The sequence below is a fragment of the Lissotriton vulgaris genome, chromosome 3_1, assembly GCF_964263255.1.
Source record: "Lissotriton vulgaris chromosome 3_1, aLisVul1.2, whole genome shotgun sequence".
Taxonomy (NCBI): domain Eukaryota; kingdom Metazoa; phylum Chordata; class Amphibia; order Caudata; family Salamandridae; genus Lissotriton; species Lissotriton vulgaris.
Genome location: NC_141689.1, coordinates 1,818,999,645 through 1,819,022,928, shown reverse-complemented (window position 1 = coordinate 1,819,022,928; position 23,284 = coordinate 1,818,999,645).

Genomic DNA, 23,284 nt, shown 5'->3' with positions numbered 1-23,284 from the left:
CAAGGTTTGTATGCTACACTCGATCTATCACCCTCCTGGTGACAATCTAGTCTTCACAGAGCAAATCATGGAGGTCATTAGCTCGAGCTCGAATCAACCCAGCCATATACTCCATGGAGACTTCAACCTGCATTGATTAGTGATCCAGTTGTCTATTCCTTTAAGACTTTCCTCTCTGACCTCAATTTCTTGCAGCTCTGTAAAGGCCCTACTCACAATAAAGGCGCTACTCTAGACCTCATCATTGCCAAATACAACTTCCTACAAATAGGAGAAATTCTACACTGTGACTGGTCTGACCATTTTCAAATTCCCTTCCTCATCCTAGACAAGGGACTGGGTAGACAGGGTCAACCTCTTAAAGCGAAACAAATGACTCACAATATGAGAGACCTCTACATTAGTTTGATAACCTCAATTACTAGAAATAGACTACAGCCCCCCCCCTAATTTAACCAACCTTGATGAACTTTCGGAGCATTACATTAACACTTTTTCTAACATTCTTGACTCGGTAGCTCTGAAACAGCTCAAAAGGATCCCAGTCAAACTCTCTAAACCTTGGTTTAATGGTGCCCTACATGATGAATGGCACAAGCTAAGACTCTCGGAGATACTCTGGAGACAAACACATACGCTTGGCGAAAATCGATAATTTCAGACTTCAACTGGATGGAGCCAAAAACAGACCAAAAAAACTATTCGAAATCATTAAGGAACAATTTACCCAATCCTCTAACCAGAACTTGACTCTGTTATCCCTGCTCCCTAGTGGTGATGATTTGATTTTACAGCTCACTTCTCTGAAAAAACAATAAAAATAGAACTACTCGGCGCGGCTGCGACTGGTGCAACTTAAAATCCTGCATAGGATCTATTACACTAGGGCAACCCTACATAAAATGCAAGGAGCAACGCACCCATTTTGCCTGAGAGGCTGCGGGTAAGAGGGGACCTTTTTCCACACAGTGTGGGATTGCCCAATAATAACTCACTATTGGGGAGGGTACTACGCACTATCTCACAGGTTACAGAAACGTCACTCCTGCCAGAGCCAAGAAGGTGCTTGTTAAACATATGGGAGCCTAACGACCTCAAACGATATGGCCTAATATGGGTCACACTTGGGCTAATAATCTCAAAAAGAGACATTGCACAGAAATGGGGAGCTGAAGAGGCGCCGACCCTGACAGTATGGAGCAGAAATATGGACCTAACCATGGTCACTGAACGTACTGTATATGCAACCAGAAAAAGCCCGAAAAAGTGGAATAAGATATGGGCTGCGTGGAACACTTTCAGAGGGGACATTTGCGACCCACTGCCCGAACTTGATGAGGATAGCTCAGATGAGGAAATGGATGAGGAACTGAGTGAGGGATAGATAGAGAAGGGGACTTATGCAGAAGTGGGGCACTTGTAACGTAGAGGTTTTGGGATAATCTAGGAACGATGAATCTCGTTCACTGAAGGAAGGTGGTTTCGGATTGCTGCATTAACTTTGACTGACTGTACTGTTACCAAGTTTTATTGTTCATGTTATTGTTTCAATATCCAACAAAAAACAAAAAACCGTAGACCTACAGGTTATCCGGGAAACCAAACTGACTGATCAGTGTACACTTTATTACACCGTGCCGCCGGACCCCAGGGTTGTCGGCTGATGGGCTGTGTCACTCCGATAGTATTGAACAAGAAATTACACATAACGTAGCCGGCCCCTGGGTTGTAGGCTTTATACTGTGTCTTGCAGAATTGTACAATAAAGGTCTTCAAAAAAAAAAAACTATAGAACTGGAGCTATTACACACTACCCCAACTTTGCTATCCAAGATACTGCCGGCAGGATTGGAGGAGGTGGGAGAATCCACAACAATACACTCGCCTTTGGACCTCAAAAACAACGCCTCTTGGAGTAGTTTTTTCCTTCCCGACGGCACTGAGTTACTTCGCAATATGGCATCCATCAACCCCTCAACCCATTTTGGTGATACTCTCCCCGCCAAGCTCTATAAAGATTTAATCTCAGCCGTTCACCCTCTTTGGTCCAGGATCATTTATGAATCCCCTTACAGGGAAAGATTCCTGGCTGCCGAAAAGTTGGGCAAGTTACCCCCATTCCCAAGAAGCCCAATGCGGACCTATCAGATCCAAACAACTTCCGACCTATCACCAGCAGCATAACTCTAACAAAATTGCTTGAAAAATGCGTTCACTCACAGCTCTGCAAACATGTTGAGAAATATCAACTCCTGGATTCCCATCAGTCAGGATTCAGAGCAGGGCACAGCACCGAAACGGCACTAACTCACATTGTTGATGGCGCTGTGAGAGCCCTCGACCAAAATTTCCCTTGTCTCCTGATCCTTCTAGACCTGTCCTCAGCCTTCGATACCATCAAACACAAAAACTTGATTGATCTCCTACAACATAGGATGGGATTGTCGGGCCCGGTCCTAAACTGGTTGCCTCCTTCCTTCACAACCGCACGCAAAGGATCAAAGTGAATCAATCCCTCGCTTCCAGTACCCCTGTCCTGATTGGAGAACCAAAAGGTTCCACGCTCTCGCCCACTCCAATACCACATGTATGCGGAGGACACGCAATTGTACCTGAAAATCTCCTCGCAAGAGGACATACAAATGTTAAACACTGCACATGCCCAAACTCAACAATGGCTGGCTCAGAACCATCTCCTACGAAATACTCTCAAAACAGAATTTCTGTTGGTTTCCCCACCTAATCACTCCGCTCTATAAAACTTTCAGATAAATAAATAATAAGAATATTATAGTGATGAATACTCCGCATTGTAGCGGGACACCGGGTGAGGTTTACTGCCACAGTGATTTCGAGGTATCCCTTTCCCTATAATGTTTTTTTTTATGTCTAGACATATAAGTACGTGGATAAGGGGGTACACTAATGGACTGTATCATGCTCAAAGTGCTGTTGGTGCTATGATATATATGTCGCAATTTCCTTATAGTTTGCTGACAGGTCAGTCAGCAATGTACTGCTGTTTATGTTATGCTATTGTTTGTATTTTACATAAAATGCCAATAAAGAAAATCCTATAGCACAGCATATTTAGGTGATTATACCTATGCCCCTCAGGAGCAGTATTACATTGATCCTAACAGTGTATGCCATTTAAGTGCTACTTGCATATATTGTGCTGTCCAAAAGAATTTCCCAATGAGAAATTAAAAATGCCCTTTGTGCTCTGGTATCAAAGTGTAAAAGTATTTTTATGAAACTTTTTATTAACATAGCAAGTGATTAAAATGATATTTTCTAACTCACAATTATTTCCATAAAAATCTAATTGTTTAAAAACGTTTTAGCCTCATATTTGGAAAGATGCGCATCTTTGCTTGAACCATCTGGTGGTGAAGTGAAGGGTTCTGCCTATTTTACATGCTCCCTATGCCTCGCTTTTCTTCAGCCAGGTGTATATGCTTGTGTTGTGTTGCTCTCTATCGTTCCAGGCCTACACGTGTTTCACGGGAGCTCATTACCCCATGGTGAAATTGTTACTTTTTAGTTTGATTGGTTTTAGAAGCAACTTTTGATGTTCTTTGTGCCTAAAGTGTCAGCCGCTTTTCCCTCTTCCTACTGATCCTTTCATCTGCAGGCCAGGTTAGTGACTTAATTGACGTCAGACACTGTACATGCATGCCAGTTATCACAAGTTATTGTTGGAAGCTGCTACACTCTTTGACAGCAAGCAGTGGGGGCACACAGCTGGAGTGAACTTTTATATGACGCCCCGCATGCAGCCGTGAGACTGCAGAGAATGGGAGGGTATTATTTCATTTCAATCGCACAAAAATGGAATGAGAGCAACACTGGAAAAATCGGAAACCCTTGCAGGCTCGCAACAAATTAAACAATAGCCTCAACTGAGCACGTGATTTAGACATTAAATAGCCTGTTTTGCTCTGGAGTCTCTCAAGTACCGCTGATGCCCTTTATATTCTAAGGTACACTAAAAAGTGATGGCGAATTGCTTAAATGCTTAAATGAATCTTAACCATTGGTAATTACTCTGAGCCACATGCTAGTCCATTGTTCTTTTGCCCACCTTGTGCTCTACTGGGGACAGTCCAGCTCGAACTGCCAGGCACACCAGTCCCCCAAGACTGGTTTCAGCCTAGGTGGGCCTCTTCAGTCAGGTGTAGCTCGAGTTCTATGGCACAGTGGGCATAGGACCCACGTTTGGGCATACCAGTCGCACATGGGGTATCTCAATGAAGTGCAAAAAACATGATAGACAGAATGCTGGAATTAATCTCAGCCACTGGTAATGACTCTGGGTGGCATTCCAGTTCATCATTATTTTAGTTCACTATGTTTGGTTGATAATCTTTAAGGACAAACAGTGACCCCAAGTAGCTCTTATGAGGCTGTATTACAGTAAGTGCCCTGGGAGAGGCGCAATGGGTGTTTGCGCCCGCTTTGTGCGCCCCTGGGGCACTTTGATATTACAGAAGGAGGTGCAGGCCGTTGTGCGATAGCACAGGCACACTTAAAGTGCCAGTGCTACCCGCAGAGGGCATTTCCTCATTTGCATGGGGGCATGTCCTAATCAAATGAGGTCATTCCTCCTGTGCCTCTGCGCCCATATCGCATTACCGACACAGGCGCAAAGGCAAAGAAGCTCTCATGGGGCGCACTCACAGTGCACCACCTAAAATGTTAGAGCAGCCCTCTGTATGGTGGACCCCCCTAGACATTCCCTTGCAGGCAGGTGCAGACACTTACTGCAACCACCTGCCAGGGGAACACTGATCCCCTGTAAAAATGTAGGCGGGTGCCTCCTGCACTATGAAAACATAAAGCGGCTCCGAGCAGTGTAATAGGGCGCAATTTAATTGTTTGCACCGGGCGCACCTTTTAATAGGTGACTTCAACTTCACTCCTGGTATTTTCAACAGTGAAATATAATTCTTGACTGGTCAAGTTCGTCCTCTCTACCAACACCACATACTGATTGCTTCTCATCCTTAAGTCACTAGATATGTCATCATGGAAGCATTCATATACTCTGTAATAAATTGAGTCATTGATTGAGGAGGTGGGATAGAAGCCCCGCTCAGGCAACAACCACAATCCTTGTCAGAGTGAACCACAAAAGTCACTAAATTAACTTGTACTTAATCCTCATGTAGCTTGGTACAAAAGAAGTCAGGGTTAACTTGGATGCAATGTGTAAATATTTATGCAGCACACTAACTGTAATAAAGTGAAAATGCAACACAAGAAAAATCCCACACCAATTTAATAAATTAGAGTAAATTGTAATAAATTAAATAATACCAGAAAAACAGGAATTAAATCAGTAGAGCCAGACATTATGGGCTGATTACAATAGGGGTCGGTCGGACCACCACCTGCTATGACAGCAGTCAGGAGACCGTCTGACAAGCAGGTGGCCGTGCGGCTGCCTCGCATTACGATGACCGCTGGGATGGCAACCACTGTTGTAGGGATTCTGCTCAAACACAGAACTATGCGTAGGATTGTGGCACCTTAGTGTATAGGGACTGAGTCATCCTACCACCTTAGTTCCATGAGCCCAGGACCGACTAGCTATAGTATCTCACTTGCTCTCCTACTCACTCACAGAGAAAATAATGATTAGACACCCCAGAACACAACACTCCCGACTCTCTCAAAATCGCTGTTGCAAGACATCATGTACTTGTCTTTCTTGAATCTGTTTTTATTGAGTTTTCCTACAGTCACAATATCTCAGTTACATATATATCCACTGTGGGCTTTGCAGTTGTTACAGTTCGAGCCACATGTATGTGCTTATTCAAAATCTGTACATTTCACAATGCAACATAGACAGCAAAAGGAGCCTGGGTGGATAACATCCATATATCCATATGAGTATTTCCAATACTTCACCTACACTTAGATAAAGGAAGCAGAAGGGGAAGGGTAGTGGGAGTTCAGTGGCATAATATTCCGTCTAAATCTCACAAACTTAAATGTCCATTGTGGCGAGAATATTGGTACCTGGTTACTCCGACGTGCACATGCATGTACAGATATGCAGAGTCGTTAGTTGTGCTGGCATTCATGTACAGATAGGCGTCAATAAGAAGACTCACCAGTAAACAAGAAACAAAAATGTATGCATAACAAACCATATAACCTGCAGCCCTTCATACTTACGTAGGCAGTAGTATGTGTGGTCCTAACATAACGCAGCTTCCAGCTGCATCCCGGGGTTTAAGAAATGACATGTGTATATACATATCATGTCAACCAGCGCGTGCTAGCCATGAAGATGGTAACGCAGTGTATTCGCTGCTTTGATCAGTGGACGCGTTAGTGGTCTATGACTTGGGTGACAGGTGAACCCGCAAACGGTGTGTCTATGTTATATTGCAGCTCGATGTACATGGCGTCCCAGTACATGGCAATAGGGATCTTACGGAGTCCCAGGGTTTCCTCGCATTTAATAGCAAAGCTTTCCACTTTTGCCCATGCAAGCATGGAATTACGCCAAGCGTGTATGCGTGGGGGGCCAGATGCTTGCCATTTTTTACTGATCAGTGATCTAAAAATCTGGATGTAACTTTCGTGGTGGGTGTCTGTTGGACTTGGCCCTACATAATTTATGCAGTAGATATACTGGCCATTCTAACAGCAAACCCTGACCAGTGCAAGCAAGTAATGATGTGGCCACTTCCTTCCAATATGCGCCCACCCTATGACAGCTCCAGAACACATGGAATAAGTTGGCTCCTGTTTCCTCGCATCTCGGGCACCTGGCATCCCCTCAATTAAAGTATTGGTTAATTTTCACAGGTGTGAGGTACTCTCTGTGTATAATGTATAGTTGTATCTGACGGAAGCTCATGTTCCTGGGGATGTTTGTCGGGCTCTCAAGTACTTGGGCCCATTCCTTGTCAGAGAACGGGTGATCTAGGTCTTGCTCCCACTTATAGCGAAGCGTATCAAGACTGACCGGTGCATGGTTCCTGAGCGAGGCTGCAAACCAGTGAGTCACATGTCTACCTTGCCCCATGACATGTAAGTACTGCATAACAACATCATGTACTTGTCTACAATAAGATCTGACATAAACACAGTTAAGTTAAAAATATTTATTTTAACTAATGTGCAGTATATGTGCACAATAATCAAGAAAATGCATTACACAAATATGGTAAGCATATCAATTAGTGCATAAATCATGAAAGGAGCTGTCATTATGCAAAGGCAGTATAGCCTAACCTCCCTCCCCTTGTATAGAAGCAGAATGATTATACATTAGAAGACCTCTGGGCATTATCTGCAGACCCGTACATCGATCTATAGATGGTATATCTACATCATAGGTGCTTTCTTGCTCTTCTCCCTGGAAAGGTCCCTCTCCAAGTGTGTGCTACCTATTCGTGTATTCAATAAGTGGCCTTTGGGAATACATACGTTATGTATTTCCAAACAGCAGCTGCATCTGTATGTTTTGTCTAGGTGCTAGGGCCCGACCTGAACAGAATAACAAAGGGCATCGTTGATCAACCTTGCTCACAATGTTCAGACTAAATGACAAGAACCTGCAGGGTGTGAACACACCAATAGGTTCTCATGTGAGAATGGCAAAAGGGGCATTTGCAAAATAAACGCATGTAGTAACGTGCACAAAGCAGCGGGCGGCCTGCAGAGTGCTCATGCTAACTTAGAGAAGACGACAATGTCCCCATGGGTCACAAGACACCACCCAGTGTTCCCTCACATGGCCCAATAAAAACATTGACACACTTGTGTGGCTGGGCCTAGTGCCCGCAACAGAACAGAAAGAAAACAGGAATAGATTACATTGACGAGAACCAGCAAATGACTACATATAGGGATAAGGAGCAAACAGGAGAAATCATGAAGTACATCGAAGAAAAAAGTCAACACCTCAAGATAAAAAATCATTAAACACTAAGATCACAAAAGCAGCAGAGAGCCCTACACAGATATTTTCCAAAGAGAAAACAAGCAAACAGATAGAGCAGAAGCACACTGGCCAAGCCAACCATAAGCAACCTAGTAATATAACCGAACCAGCAAATGACACACAAAGCAAAGGAAGGACTATCGCAGAAAATCTGCCAACAGTAAAAACACAACCCGGCACACAAGTCACAGAGCAGGCCCTAGAGGAGTCCGTCCAAATCAACACAGAAGCAATAAATACTGACCCACCCACAAACAGTGTTAACTATTGCAAGGAAATCACTACCCATGAACAAAAGACGAAGGTAAGCACACAAAGCACGAATAAACTAGCCATTGAACAGGCAAAAGAGGACCACCATGGAGCCAGGTCAGAAAGCAACAACATAATAAATAAAATCCAGCCCTCATACAGGGTCAAACAAAATGAGTCAATTACACATCAGCGAATACCGACCCCTGAGATAAAAGAGACAGACATTATCCTATTTAATCCAGAATTCAAATCCAGAGGAAGAGTGGACACCCTAAATAGGGGTAATATACTAAGACTCATCCACTCAATTAAAAATTTAAAACACATAACACAACAGACCTGCTCGCAATTGAATTTTAATCTTCCCCAGATCAACATGGACATGAAATGAGTCTATATGGAAAACAAACGACTTAGCAGAACAAATCCGGGGGTAAACGCTCAGATCCTCTCAATGGAGAATAAAGCTTGAAGCAGGTGAAAAACCAGCCTACCCTACACCGCTCCTAGAATAGTGAGAAAAATAATGTCTTCAAATATAAATAGTCAAATCGATCTTAAAAGGAGCACACAATTATTCCCCAGGACCTGACAGTAACTTACCACACTTAAAACATTTAACAATTCAGCAACCTGATTTAAACTGGGCAAACATCCGGCGGACAATATTCACAGAAGACACAAAGTAACACCTCTAATATTAAAATATACGTTTGGAATATTAACGGTCTGTCAAGCAAACGTGAAGACCCAGAAACATCTAACTACTTAAAATCATTCAATCAAATCTTACTCAAGAAATCTGGGCAGAGGAAGAGATACCCCTGCAAGGATATACAACTCAAATCCACCCAGCAATTAGAGGTTCTTCCTATGGTCACAGCTCAGGAGGATTGGCGTCACGCGCCTCAATACTAACAATAGAAACAATGAAAGAAATCAATGTAAAAATCACTCCCCCTAGTGCCATACAGGCAACAGTAATAACAATTGAAAATAATCAGGTGGCTCAACCACTATACATAATAAACGCGTACATTCACCCCAAGCACAGACTAAAAGGGGCAAGAGAACTTGTAAGCGAATTGGTAAGACTCATGGAAGAAAGGGAAATGGAGAACTTACTTCTGGCAGGCGACTTCAATCTTCATCTTTTTTGGAAAGTCATCAGGAGATGAAATAGCACTAGAATTGAACATTGCGTGAGGAATACCAAACCAATTCCCAGCCTCTCCAAACAAGCAAACAAGATGTTCAAATGAACTACTGAAAGATCTATCGCAGTTAAACCTGAGAGTATTAAATGGTCAATTCAAAGAGGACACACCGCCAGCACTAACATATTTTTCCTCAACCACTTTTTCTCAACCATTGTTTGAAATAATAAATTCATTCAAGGTTGGAGAAAATGGCCAAAGCGACCACCTGCCACTAGAAGTGATACTAGGTGTCACTAGTGGGAACAGCATGGAAGCAAGGAAAAGCATTGGGACAGAGTATACCTCCAACTTTAGACAGATGAGGTGCAAGATCGACAAAGCAGAAGAATTAACAACCAACGCAAAAATAATCTTCTACCAGATAACAAGATTGACAAAGAATCCATTAGAGGCTTGGGAAGAATTCGTAATGGAACTTGGAACAACATACGCCCCAGAGCAAAAAACCCCAGAAGCAAAAACATCTTGTAACATATTCGGTAAGGTAATTACACCAGAGATAAAAAACCTAAAACGGAAAATAAACTAGATCCTAAGGAAGCTCCGCAAACAATCGAACAATGAAGCCCTGCAATAAGAGTTGCGAACCCTAAAGGCTCAACAAAAGAAGAAGACCTGGGAAAGGAAAAGGCAAATGAACGAGGAACTCTGGGCGAAAATTGTGTACGACTTGAAACAGAAAAACAGCACTAGATTCTGGAAAACAATCCACAGCCTTCAACGGCCAGGTCACAAAGGAATTAACTCACATATATCTGGATCCGAATGGGCGTACTATTTATCAAACCACTTCACTGATAAGATCCCAGAGGGAGACCCACCCAGAGGAAAAACTGGGACAATCAAGATGTATCGAAGTGCTAATAAAACAGGAATACAAAAACATGAAGCATATGATGACTCCAACAAGACCGAGCCCCCGTGCAAGATTGCAAATCTGGAGAAGGAACTAACAACAAACTCTAAACTAACCTCAAACAGGAAGGAAAAAAAGACGTTGCAACAGCTGTTAGGATTAAGCCACAAATATCAAAAGGGAAACTAGAAGGTTCTCCTGGCCGCCAATAATGTAAAAGCAAGACGCTGACTTCTGGAGCGACGCACTGGCACCAGTCTTCCAGGAAATCACGGAAAAATCAATATGTCCAACATCCGGGAGAGGATCAATAATAAGTCCGATCTATAAACATGGTGAAAGGAGCAATCCAAGTAACCATCAACTTATTGCCGTAATTGACACAGAGGCAAAGTACTATACGGTACTCCTCTTAGAGGAATTAACATCCTGGGCAACCTTAAAAACATCATCCCACTAAACCAAACCGGATTCAGTAGAGGTCAGGGCACAATAAATAATATCACAGTGCTAACTCTACTGATAGACGCGGTAAATACAGCCAAGAGCTTGCTATTTCTATGCTTCATAGATTACAGCACTGCGTTTGACCATGTAGACCGCAGCAAACTCTGGCAGAATCTGGAAAAATGTGGGAATTCCTTTCGAGGCAAATCAATACAACTGAAGGTCTAAAACAAGGATGTGTCCTAGCCCCCATTCTGTTTAATCTTTTCCTCGCTGATCTTCCTGGAAAATTGGACAAAACCAAATCGCATGCCCCGCGGCTGGGAGACATCTCGCTATTAAATCTCCTCTATGCAGATGACCTGGCCTTAATTAGTCGGTCCCCTATTGGACTACAACGTCAGCTGGACACCACCAACAAATTCTCAATACACAATGCATTAAAGATTAACTTAAACAAATCAAAAGCTATGTCAGTGAATTACAATAAAACGAAGAAACTTGCATGGTTCATGGACGGACAGTTAGACCACGTAGCCTCTTACAAATACCTAGGTGTTCTTTTTGACAGCAGAGGTTTGTTTAAACCCCAACTAGAGGCCATCCGTTGGAAGGGCACAACATTCTACTTCTCAATGAAGCCCCTGAAGAAAGTTCTCCCCGACTGGTCACTGGATCCCCTCCTACAAGTCATCAGAGCACGTTTACAGCCAATGCTCACATATGACAGTGAACCTATGCAAGGGAAAGACGCCACGGCTCTTGACAAAATAATCAGAGCATATAGGGCAATTTTCCATCTGCCGAGCTACGTCTCACCTGCCTAAATCCGCCTCGAATTTGGTCTTCAGAGACAAACGGTGGAGAGAAGAGGCGCCTATATAAAAAGTTGGCGTAAAATCAGAGGCGCTGAGCAAGGATATTTAAACGCCCACCTCTGGACCGAACTGTCTATCCAAGAGAACTCACCCGCCGGGAAGTACCTACTAGAATCACTGGAGTACCTGGGATTAACAAACCTCTGGGAGTCATCGACAGACAACAAAAGCTTCAAAAGGGTGGTAACAAAAGTAACCAAAATGATATCATCCATAGAAGATAAAGAAACTCTGGCCAAGAGGGCCCACGGATGGACAATGCTGAAAGATTATAAAGCTCTAAAACCACAGGAATACCTGAAAACGGGTCTCATGCAGATGACAAAAACCAAAATTTTAAATCTACGCTTCGGCATCCTTCCAACCCTACCCCACTTGGCACCTTTGAAAAGGGGAGCAGACAAGCACCTTTGCCCTCTTTGCAGAACAGGGAAAGAGGACCTAATACATATAATCTGCATCTGCCCAAACCTGATGGACATAAGGCTCTCCTTACTCCGAGTACTATGGAACCAAAAGGGCATAACAAGCTGCAGGTAGGCTGTGATGCTGTGCTTTCAACCTGAAGAGATCCAGCTAAATTGCAGACTAACAAAGTAGTTTGATATAGTGGCCAGAAGACTTAAGAGCTAGCAAGCAACAGCATTTCAATCTAATAAAGGAACAGCCCATTAAGACACTTGCCAAGTCATAACTACGCTTTGGCATACTGAGGCACACTCACTTTATAAACCTAGAAAAGGACAATACCGATAACGTAGTTGAGACTTTTATGATTTTATAGAGCATAAAATACCTTTTTCTTCTTATTCTTATAACATAAATGCAAAACAAGGTTTAAATGACATTTTAATGATGGAAGTTTTTAATATTGAGAGTTTTAATTAACTGTACAATAAAGCTATTCTATTCTAGTGCCCGCAACAGAAACAGTTTAAACCAGGACCAGTCGGATTCCTTGTGAATTTTGCTGGGGGCACAAGGATCTCTTTCACATCTGCTGGGCTTATACCATCACCCACATCTTTAGGAAGGATATATTGTCACTAATCAAGATAATATTATGGCGATGATAGTGTTACTCTGAGCTTCTAACATAGATGACATGTATACACCAAATTCACAGACAAGCAACCAGATCACTCACTGTCTTTTAACAGTGAGACATTCCATAGCATACAATTGGAAATCATTAACAAAACTTGTATTAGACAGATGCTGCACAAATATATGAGCTACAACAGCGATCGAAAATGTCCTTTCATCTGACGAGGCGTTGAATCCCTTTCCGGCGAATAGAACGCTGCTCCAGAACCCTTAAAGCATTAGTGTTGTGTTAGTATAGTGAAATATGAAAGTAATTTGAGTGGTGGATAATTAACTATGTTAATTGTGTAATTGTTTTTAAGTTATATTTTAGATGTAGGTTGCTGGGTTTGTATGGGTATAGGATGAGAAGTTAATTATGTAATAATTTATTAATAATTAATAGTTTATTTATTTTGAATTATTTAATTGATAATCATGTAAATTGTGTAATTCTTTGAATTTGTAAGTTATATTTTCAGGTGAGGGTCGTTGGGTATGTAGGGGTATAGGATGGGAAGGTAATTAAGTAAGAATGTATTGCTAATTAATTATTAATGTAATAATTATTCAAATGATAATTCTGTAAATTGTGTATAATGTTTTTAAGTTATATTTTCAGGTGAGGGCTGTTGGGCTTGTAGGGGTGTAGGGTGGGAAGTTAATCATGAATTGATTATTAATGTATTATTACTTTATTATTAAATATGTAATTGATAATTAATTATGTTAATGGTGCAATTACTATTTGTAAGTTATAATTTAGGTGCAGATTTGTTGAGGTATTGGGCGGGAAGTTAATCAATTATTTTTTTTTATACATTTATTTATTGAGTTTTCCATGAGAACAACAGTATGCAAACAGTAATTCAATTAAAAAGAAGGAAGAAAAAAAAACCCTCCCGCCAATCTGACTTTGGCTGACATCACTGTCTTGACAATTGCGTTGCTTCATTCACTCAAGTTTATACGCAGCCATTTAGCCAACAACCCACAGCTGGGCAGGCGGCGCTCAGCGGCACACTGCAAAGCGTACATTAATATAAGATAGTGCATATAGTACATAATAGCAAGACAAGAGCGGCTCTCAGCATCCCAGCCAGGTCCCTCCCTTCACTGTATACACACAATGTCACTATGACTCTGCAGTAGAGGTGACTCCTGCTTTATTAGCCAAGTAAGTCTGATACAGTCCCCAGAAATCTTTAGGTCTGCTAGTGGGGGGGTTGGAGCTCGCTATAGTTCTCAGACTGCGTGCAGCAATAAAGCATGTCATGCACCCAACGCTTGGGAGTGGGCAGAGGGCCTCTCATCCAGCAGCAAGCAACCACCCTTCGGACTATGAGCAGGCCCACGTCAACCAATCGCCTTATCGCCCTCGGGAGTCTTTTGGTGTATCCTAGTAGGGCTACCAAGGGGTCAGGCATGATGGCAACCTCCGTCAATTTGCTATTATCTGTAAAAATTCTTTCCCAGAAGTCCCAGACACCAGGGCACTGCCAGGCGAGGTGTAAAAAGTCTGCATCAGGGGCATGACACCTCTCACAATTCGCGGAATCTCTTAGGCCATATCTATATAACCTAGCCGGGGTGTAGTATACCTGATTGAGGAATTTAAAGTGTACCGGCCTATGCCGGCCATTGAGGGAAATTTTTCTAGTGTTAGAGCAGCAGTATCACCACATTTCATCATCAAGAGCAGTACTCAGGTAAGTCTTCCACGCCAGTTGCGCCTTAGTGTATGTGTGTTCTTTGTGTGCCTGCGATATTTTATACAGATTGGACAGCAGTTTTTGGGGAGAAGCAGTCTTGAGGTTATAAGTGAGCTCCGGAACTTCTGGGGGTTCTGCCATGTCTCCATTCAGTAAGTCGCTGAGGGCTCGACATACTCTATGAAACTGGAATCGCGTCAGGAGCGGAGGTGCATCGCAAGCTCCCAAGGCTTGCTCCCATGTCTTTGCAACCCTGTCGCAGAATAAGTCGCCCGCAACCTTTATGTTCAATTTCTGTAAGGCAATAGCTACCCCTTTCTCCTGTAGGAGGGGCAGCTATCTGGCCCAGTCTACCGGCATCACAGGTGAATACAGCAGCGCACCATCTTGCGCCTGCAAGAGGCTGTGCCATGCATGGTTCGTAGCCGTGACAGAGTCCAGTATTCCCGTTCTGCGACCCACCGGTTCGAAGATCGCATGTGGGAGTGGAAGAGGGTTGACAAAGAGAGTCTCCATGCGCACATGCAGAATGCCCCGGTCTCCATGGAGCCAGGTATGCAAATGCGCTGCCTGGGCCACTCGGTCATATATTTCTAGATCCGGAACCCTAAGGCCCCCATGGAGTAGGGCAAGTGAGTAGCGTCCATTTAACGCGTGGCTGTCCACCCGCCCTGGCTAATTTAATCATTTGTTGTCGTAGCGGTGAAAAGAACGACCTGGGGAGGACCATTGGGATAGTCATAAACAGAAACAAGAACCTGGGGAGCACGACAATTTTCATTACGGATATACGGCCCATTAAGTACAGCGGGAGCTTACACCAGGCCGTTACGTCATCTTCTAGCTTGCTAAAGGCAGTGCCGTAGTTAGCTCTGAAGAGGATCTCAGCGTCTGTGTGGAGCTGGACCCCCAGATATCTGACTGTGTCGGTGGTCCACTGGAGTGGGTACTCCATAGGAGTGGGTTGTGTGATAGGAGTCAAGGGGAAAGCAAGTGATTTGGACCAATTGACCTTTAAACCAGAAAGTGCACCAAAGCGAACCACCTCTCTAAGTAACGAAGATAAGTTATTATCAGGGTCGCGAACATACAGTAGGGTGTCGTCTGCATACATTGACACTATAATCTTATAACCCGGAATGCCTATGCCCTCGTTTCCGTGGTATTCTCGCAGGGCGCATGCCAGCGGTTCATCCACCAGGGCGTAGAGAAGGGGCGAGAGTGGGCAACCCTGCCTGGTGCCTCTACTGACGGGGAAGGAGTCAGTGACCAGGTCGCCCATACCGAGCCAAGCTCGCGGAAGATGATATAGTTCTCCAACCATCTGTAGGAAGGGTTGACCTAAGCCCATGCGCTGCAGTACCATACGCATAAAGGGCCACTCCACCAAGTCAAAAGCTTTTTCCATGTCGAGGAAAACAGCCAACGCCTTCCTGTCCTGCCGCACATGTTGTATCGTGCCCAGAACCGTCCGAATATTGTGTACGAGGTTTCTGCCAGGGATAAATCCAGCCTGCTCCGGGGCTACCAGTCGAGTAGCAAGGAGCGCCAGACGGGTGGACAAGACTTTGGCAAACAGTTTAGTGTCAACATTAAGCAGAAATAGAGGTCTATATGAGCTACACGCGTCGCAGGGTTTTCCTGGTTTCAGTATGGTGACTAGAAGTGCCTCCCTCATAGAGTGGGGCATGCTGCCCTCCAAGCATATATCGTCGAAGAGGGCGGAAAGGTGAGGGAGTAGTTGTTCCTTGAAAGCTTTGTAGAAGCCCGCCGTAAGCCCATCCGATCCCGGCGCGCTCCCACACCTCATACTAGTTAAAGCTTCGAGGATTTCATCTTTTTCTATAGGGTGCAGGAGGAACTCCCTGTGAGTGTCAGACAATGAGGGCATGTCAATGTGACTGAGATAGTCATTAATGTCCTCTTCTAGATCACCACTCTTGGAGGTGTACAGATCAGAGTAGTAGTCTCTGAAGACGTTCGCTATGTCTCGCTCGTCTGTTAGCAGCTCTCCATCTTCAGACTTCACTTCCGTAATGTGTTGACGCCTTCTCTCCCCTCCCATCAGCCTAGCTAGGACTGCACTTGGCCGTTCTCCTTCCCCGTACACCCTGGCAGTAGCGTATTTTCTCATGTGTCTGACCTCTCTATCCGCCTCATCGTGGTATTCAGCAAACAAGGTCTTAATTTCTTTCCCCACCGTGCTGTCTGGAAGTCTGCTCTGTCTGCGCTCCAGCACGGCAAGTTTTTTCTCAAGGTCCGCCAGCTTCTGCCGAATGGACTTGAGCATGCCCGAGTGCTTCGACATCGCCACCCCTCGTATATAGACCTTGAAAGCCTCCCATACAACCTGGAAGCTATCCACAGAGCCAACATTAGTTTCAAAGAATACATCTATGTCGTCAGCCAACTCGCCTCTGAACACCGGGTCTAATAGGGAGTAAGGCGGGAATCTCCAAGTGAATGGCGGAATGGACCTTCCCGGGATACGCAGCTCCAGTAGCACAGGCGAGTGGACCGACAGGGTTCTGGGGGAAGTTAATCAATTAAAAATTAAATATCAATCAATGATTCATTTTAATTAAAACATGTAATATATTTATAATTATGTAAATCACATAATAAATACATTATTTATGGAATATTAGGTATGTGTTATGTTTTTAGATGGAAAGGGTGGGAAGTTCTTTAGGTTATAATTAATTAACAATTAATTATTAATTTATTATTCATTATTTTATTCATTACTAAATATGTTAATTGTGTTATAATTTTTTATTATAATTATATTTGAAATTAATGTAGGCTGCTAGGTATTTGTGAGTATGGTGTGGGAATTTAATTAAATAATCAATTAATATCATTTTTTATTTGATTATTAATCATTTAATAATGTGTAATTATGTAAATATATATACAATTTTTATAGTAATAGTTTTATAGTTTTGTTCATTTAATACATGTATTAAAATATGGTACTTGTTTGAAGTAATTTACTTTCCCTACTGTTGCACTGACTGGAGTGGGAATAGTAAAAGTTACCCCTCCTGAGTCCAACGCTTTCTCTTCTGTTGTACACTCTGGAGTCGGAATATAGCCTTATAGATTTAAATCCCCTCAGGTTGTGAGAGGCCTTCGTCACTGCAACAGCTGTGAACAAAAATAACATTGGAATGTTGCTCTGTGGGCTTTTACCGGCACGTAGAAGCCTGGAGCGCCTTATTGTATTCAATGGAGTACTCCACATTCCAATGTTCTAATAGTATTTATTTTATATTATTACTTTATTTTTGTTCTTAGACCATAAAAGTGCACAGTAGAGATATTAAAAGCATAAAAAGCATATCAGACACCTACAGTTCAAAATCATACAGCACTATTATGATAGGGTTTGACTTAAGATCATGATACAACCATTAACATTAAAATACCTTCCCGCAAAGTAAACCAGTTTGACATAAACCTACAAATTAGACTTACAAATGGGCTAAAATCCAGTCCGTTATGCCATCTAGGAGTTCAAAACTAAGTACAAAATCTGGATGTCTTAATATAAGTCCTTATTGCCTGATTATCAGTCCAACCTATCTGCAGCCCTTGATCAATGTTGGCCAAGAGTCCAAAACGGCAAAACATCTTTGTCACCAGTCTCCCACATGGTTCACTAAGGAGTGCTGTAAGGCAAAGTGCCAACTTATCAGAGCTATTTTGGAGGCAACCCATGATGAAACCTGTGCTGCCTGCATAAACTACAAATGGATAATGTATAGTGCCAAACAGAGTTGGGTAGGCTCCAACTGGTTAGCCCTAGTTGCGGCCTCCCATAACAATGACTCACAGGCACTTTGGTATATTTTTGCACATATTTGCATTAAATCTATCAGCCCTCTATAAATAATAATTCTACTATGACAGTGGAAAGAAAATATTTCTGCAGTCTATGCCCAACCTGATATGGAGTTGGATGTTTCAGTGATTAAAAAGTTAGCCCCAGAAAAGGTTTACCCAACCACCCTTCCTCGTTTTACTCTTCAAGAAACTCTACAAGCGATTAAGGCCATGCCCCTCAGAAAAGGCCCTGGCTCTAGACAGAATACCTGGTGTCTTGTTTCGTTCCAAACCCATTGTCTCTGGCCCCCAATAAAAAAGTCCTGTCAAATGAGATATTAGCAGGTGGGTGTATCCTGGAATCCTGTAAAAACGCTGAGATTATCCCAATTCATAAAAAGGGAGATAGAGTAGTCCCAAATAATTACCAGCCCATTAGCTTTATAGATCACCTGTAGAAGTGTTTTTGTTGCCAGATTTTAGGTGGACTACAGGATCGGGTGGGCAAAAAATGTATCTTGTCACTGCTACAGGCAGAATACGTTTAAGGTGAGCACAATAGATCAAATATCTTATTGTGGTGTAGTACCTTAAGTTATCCAGAGATCATTATTATTTGGCTTTCGTGGACCTCAGAGCTCCCTTTGATTTAGTTCCGAGGCAGCACCTCTGGTCCGCTGTAGCTGCCATGGACATAGACCCTCATCAGATTACAGTAATAACACTATGCACAAGTCAGGTGGGGAGCGGGTGGCAACTTAATTACATTCCTGTTGTGCATCGGGTACGACAAGGATGTGCACTTGTGCTGACACTATTCTCTGTACATAAATGACGTAGTTACATTTCTAGGTGAGTGAGCTTAGGACTCTCTTCTAAGCTCGCTGGTAGTCCTATACCTGCATTGCTTTTTGCAGATGATATCCTTCTCCTCTCCAGAACTCTATCAGGGCTCCAAAATCTTTTTAATAAATTCTCTGAGTTTTGTACCACCCATGGTTTGGAGGTGTATACTACAAAAATTAAAGTTATGAGAAGTAATCTGCATAAAGCATGTAGATGAAAGATTTCATTGAACGGGGAGCCTTTGCAGATAGTAGGCAATGTGTGGGCGCACTTAGTATTAGATGGGAAACTTCCCATTACATGCACGTAAGCTATAATTCAGAGTTATGGACAGGAGCTGTGAGGCTACCACTGACCACAAGGCTGGTACTTCACTCTCCAATATAAAAATGCTTCTTACCTCATCCTCAGGGCCAAAGACAGAAGATAGGCCATCCAATGGCTCAAAGGTGGCTATATAGATGATTTGAAAAACTTAAGGCTGTCTATAGTAAGGATTCTTTTTTGGTCCACCTGGGATGGCATACATTAATGAGCACAGTACAGAGGTGATTCAACACTGCACCATTTACAAATTATTTAGGGGTACATAGAAGCATGACGCACTTTGGAATGTACTTGGGAACTGGTTAGCTCCCTTTTTAGCTACACCTCTCATTTCCTGAAGGTCTATTTGTTATATCAAAACCATTAGTACTGATAGTGTCTTATTTTAACTGTCTCATTGTCTAGAAAATACCCCTCATGAACGGTCTTGGTACCGAAAATGCATTGGTTATATCAACATATGCTTGTTTCATTTATAAACAAGGAAGTTTCTGGTGGTATTCTTATCAAATGTGAATCAACCTTTGGCAATATCCGAAGAAGATTGGATATTAATTGAAAACTAAAAGTTACCATTGGACAAGAAAATTATGGTTTATGGTAAATATTTTGAGCGCATCACAATCATTATGTGCAATTTCAAATTTCTATGGTTGGGGCCCCTGCATGTTTTCCTTCAGTCATATGAATTGAGGAGCTGGGGCACCACCTCTTCCAGTTTACTGAGCCTGTCCAAAAGCAAATATAAACTTCCTGTCAGCATACACTGGAATTTTTCGAATGTAATGTCCAAATCCACCTTATAATCAGTGGTTCCCAAGTTAGAAACTTTGGCCGTACTTGCAATGGATATGAGGCTAAGGTGTTGGACGTAGCACTTTGCATGTTTGCAGTCCAATTGGTTCTAAGGGACCTGTGTTGGCCTGTGTACTTGACTTTTTTTTTTGTTTATCAGGGGCCCATTCATGCTGGTAATTAAAGGTTCAGTGGTAGACATTGCAGTTGAGGAAGTATGAAAGACCTGCAAGGCTTGGCCAACCACCTTAATCATTGGACCACTTAGGGAAGGAGATGCCTCTGGGCTACTAGATGTCCACAGGAGCCTCACTGGTGGTTAACCCATCTCCAGCGAAAGGCACAGTACCGCTGGAGTTATTTGTTTATCAATGACCCCAACTGCACATACCAAGAAGGAGTCTAGAGTGGTGCCACGGGTCTTTTTTATACAGGCACCCCTACCTCCAGTACCTTTGAATTAACCATTTCTCCTTGGCACAGTACCAAACCTACTTTGATTTGGTTTAGGCCCCAGTGGAAGGCACTCCTTGCTTGCTGATGTTGATCCTAGCTGTGAGCTAAGTGGGGTGGCCCAGCCCAGCCTCCTCCAAGCGATGACAGGCACAGGACAAGTGTTATGGCCCGATTTTTTCCCAATAATCAGGTCATGCAGGCACATTCCCCCTCAGGATCCACAAATACGGCACTCTACAATTCTTACCCAAGGCAGGAATATTACTTATATCTTGTCTCTTGCTGAGAGGACTTCTACATTACCAATCTTCGTATCGACAGGCTGTGCATGAGGCAATTAGCCTATCCTCTGTGCTACAGAATATTCTACTAGGAAGAACCACATACAACAAGCACAGTACCTCTCACCACAAGAAAAAGAAACCAATTGGTATATTCTGGGGTGTATTTATTATTGGTATATGATACACGGTAGGCCAATTTGTACCATTTCTAGCCAACAACCAACTAACAATTAGGCAATTACTAAACTCAATCAGGAAAACATATGTAGAAATAAATGTAGGGATCCCGCAAGGCTTTTAGTCAGAAAAGCAACCGGGTGCACAGCCTAAGTGAGCGCACTAGATATTAATAAGCTATAATTAGGTGGTGCAGATGGGCGAGTGGAGAGCCCTTTAAACCACTCAAATTTAAGTAGACTGGGCTACCAAATGTAGAAATTACGGGTTTACCCAATGCACTCGAAAAACAGTGGAACATATGTTATGTAATATGTAACATATGTCAAACAGCCAGCCTGGCTGTTTGACATAATAAAGGACTCCAACTGACTACTTTCCCTATGGAGCTTCCGAGAGACTTCTGTCGCTTTGCTTTTTGTATTATATGTTCACATGTTACATAACATATGTTCCACTGTTGTTCGAGTGCATTGGCTAAACCCGTGATATGTAGAAATAAATATGTATATAAATGTATGGAACCTGAAAACAGAAGTAGATAGTTAGGCAAGAGAAGTCGGAATATAAGAATTAGTGGAACACCTCACCAACTGTCTGTTCATCCCATTTTCAATTCGCCAGAGGGGAGCCTGTTTCTCTGGCGAAACCAGGAGACAGGGTGAAACTATACGCCCCACCCCCACAGCTGCACGTCTGCTCTGTGCTGGAATTCCGCCGAACAGAATCCAGACACCTCCTTGAGTACCAGTGGAAACGTAAGACGAAGCTCCTGGTGAGCCTTACCCCCTTTTCCCATCAGAGTCCGTACCACTTCGCACCAAGGCCACAGCTTCAGCTAGCCAGGTGTCTGTTATGGCTTCAGAGCAGAGCGAGCACATTCCTCTGACAAGAACCAGTTCTCTCTAGTCAGTAAAGTGCAAAAAACAAGTGAAAAGGAAAACATGGCCTCCTCACCTAGTGAAGCTCAGAAAATGGCGACAGCTTAGAAAATGGAGTCGCTGGAGCGTAGGCCACTATTCACGCAAAAGAGCAAAATTAGTATGCAAGACGGCACAAGATCATGCCAAAAGCAAGCACTGCCGTTAAGCAAGATAAAGTCGGAAACATAAAGGAACATAATCAAGTCCTACTTTTTTATCTTATTCTTACTAGGCAGGCCTACACATCACTATATTATGCTGAAATATGCTAAATAAGATGAAGATGGTGATGGGCGACGGTCATTATCAAGCTATTTATCCACATAAATAGCACATTCATTACATTCCACTCATGACCATCGTCCAACACCATCAGACATACAAGAAAACATTAAACAGAATTCAGACCTTCACTGGAGTAATAAGAAACATAACTGATAGAATGAGCATGAACAATCTGAGGACGGAACACTCTAAGACCCGCTCTTGCAAACTTCTACTTCTCTCTCAAATTTCAAGAAATCTGAAACATAACTGTTCATCCATTAAATTCAGCAGAATAAATGTACATTGAAAGCACATAAATGCTGATCAAGTTTTGTAAAACACAGATATCTCTGCAAGTAGTACACCAAAACCAGATTGCCGACAGACACATCTATCCGGCCATCAAGTAAATCAGGCACTACACCCAAACCACTTAGTTTTACAGAAAAGAGGGCAGGTAAATATTAACAACTACACTAAGATATCAGTAGTAGGGATAAGAAGGTTGTATGACTTTACAACGCATTCCGTTGCAACGCATGCCTTTTCCACGCATGCGTTACAACGCGAATGTCATTACCACGCATATCCTTTACCACGAAAATGCCTTAACACGCATACCTTTACAACAATTTTCGTTGTATAACTATGCATGATAATGGCATTTTCATAGTGAATGTTTTCTCCTATCCCCGCCCCAATTCCTTACATGTGTCCTTGTTCCCTCCTTTTGTATAATATCCCTTCCATGTACCCCTGTGCGACCCTTCGCCCCCAGCCCCCAATCCAACCACACCCTTACCGACTGCAGGGCTGAAAATTTAGATAAAAATTATAAATATATATTTTTTAAAGCCTAACATAAAAAAATAGTATAATAAAAATATACTCACAGTTTTTCTTAGCTTTCTATGGACGGAATTCTCCTTTTTCTAGCACTATGTTAAGTGGTCCTTTT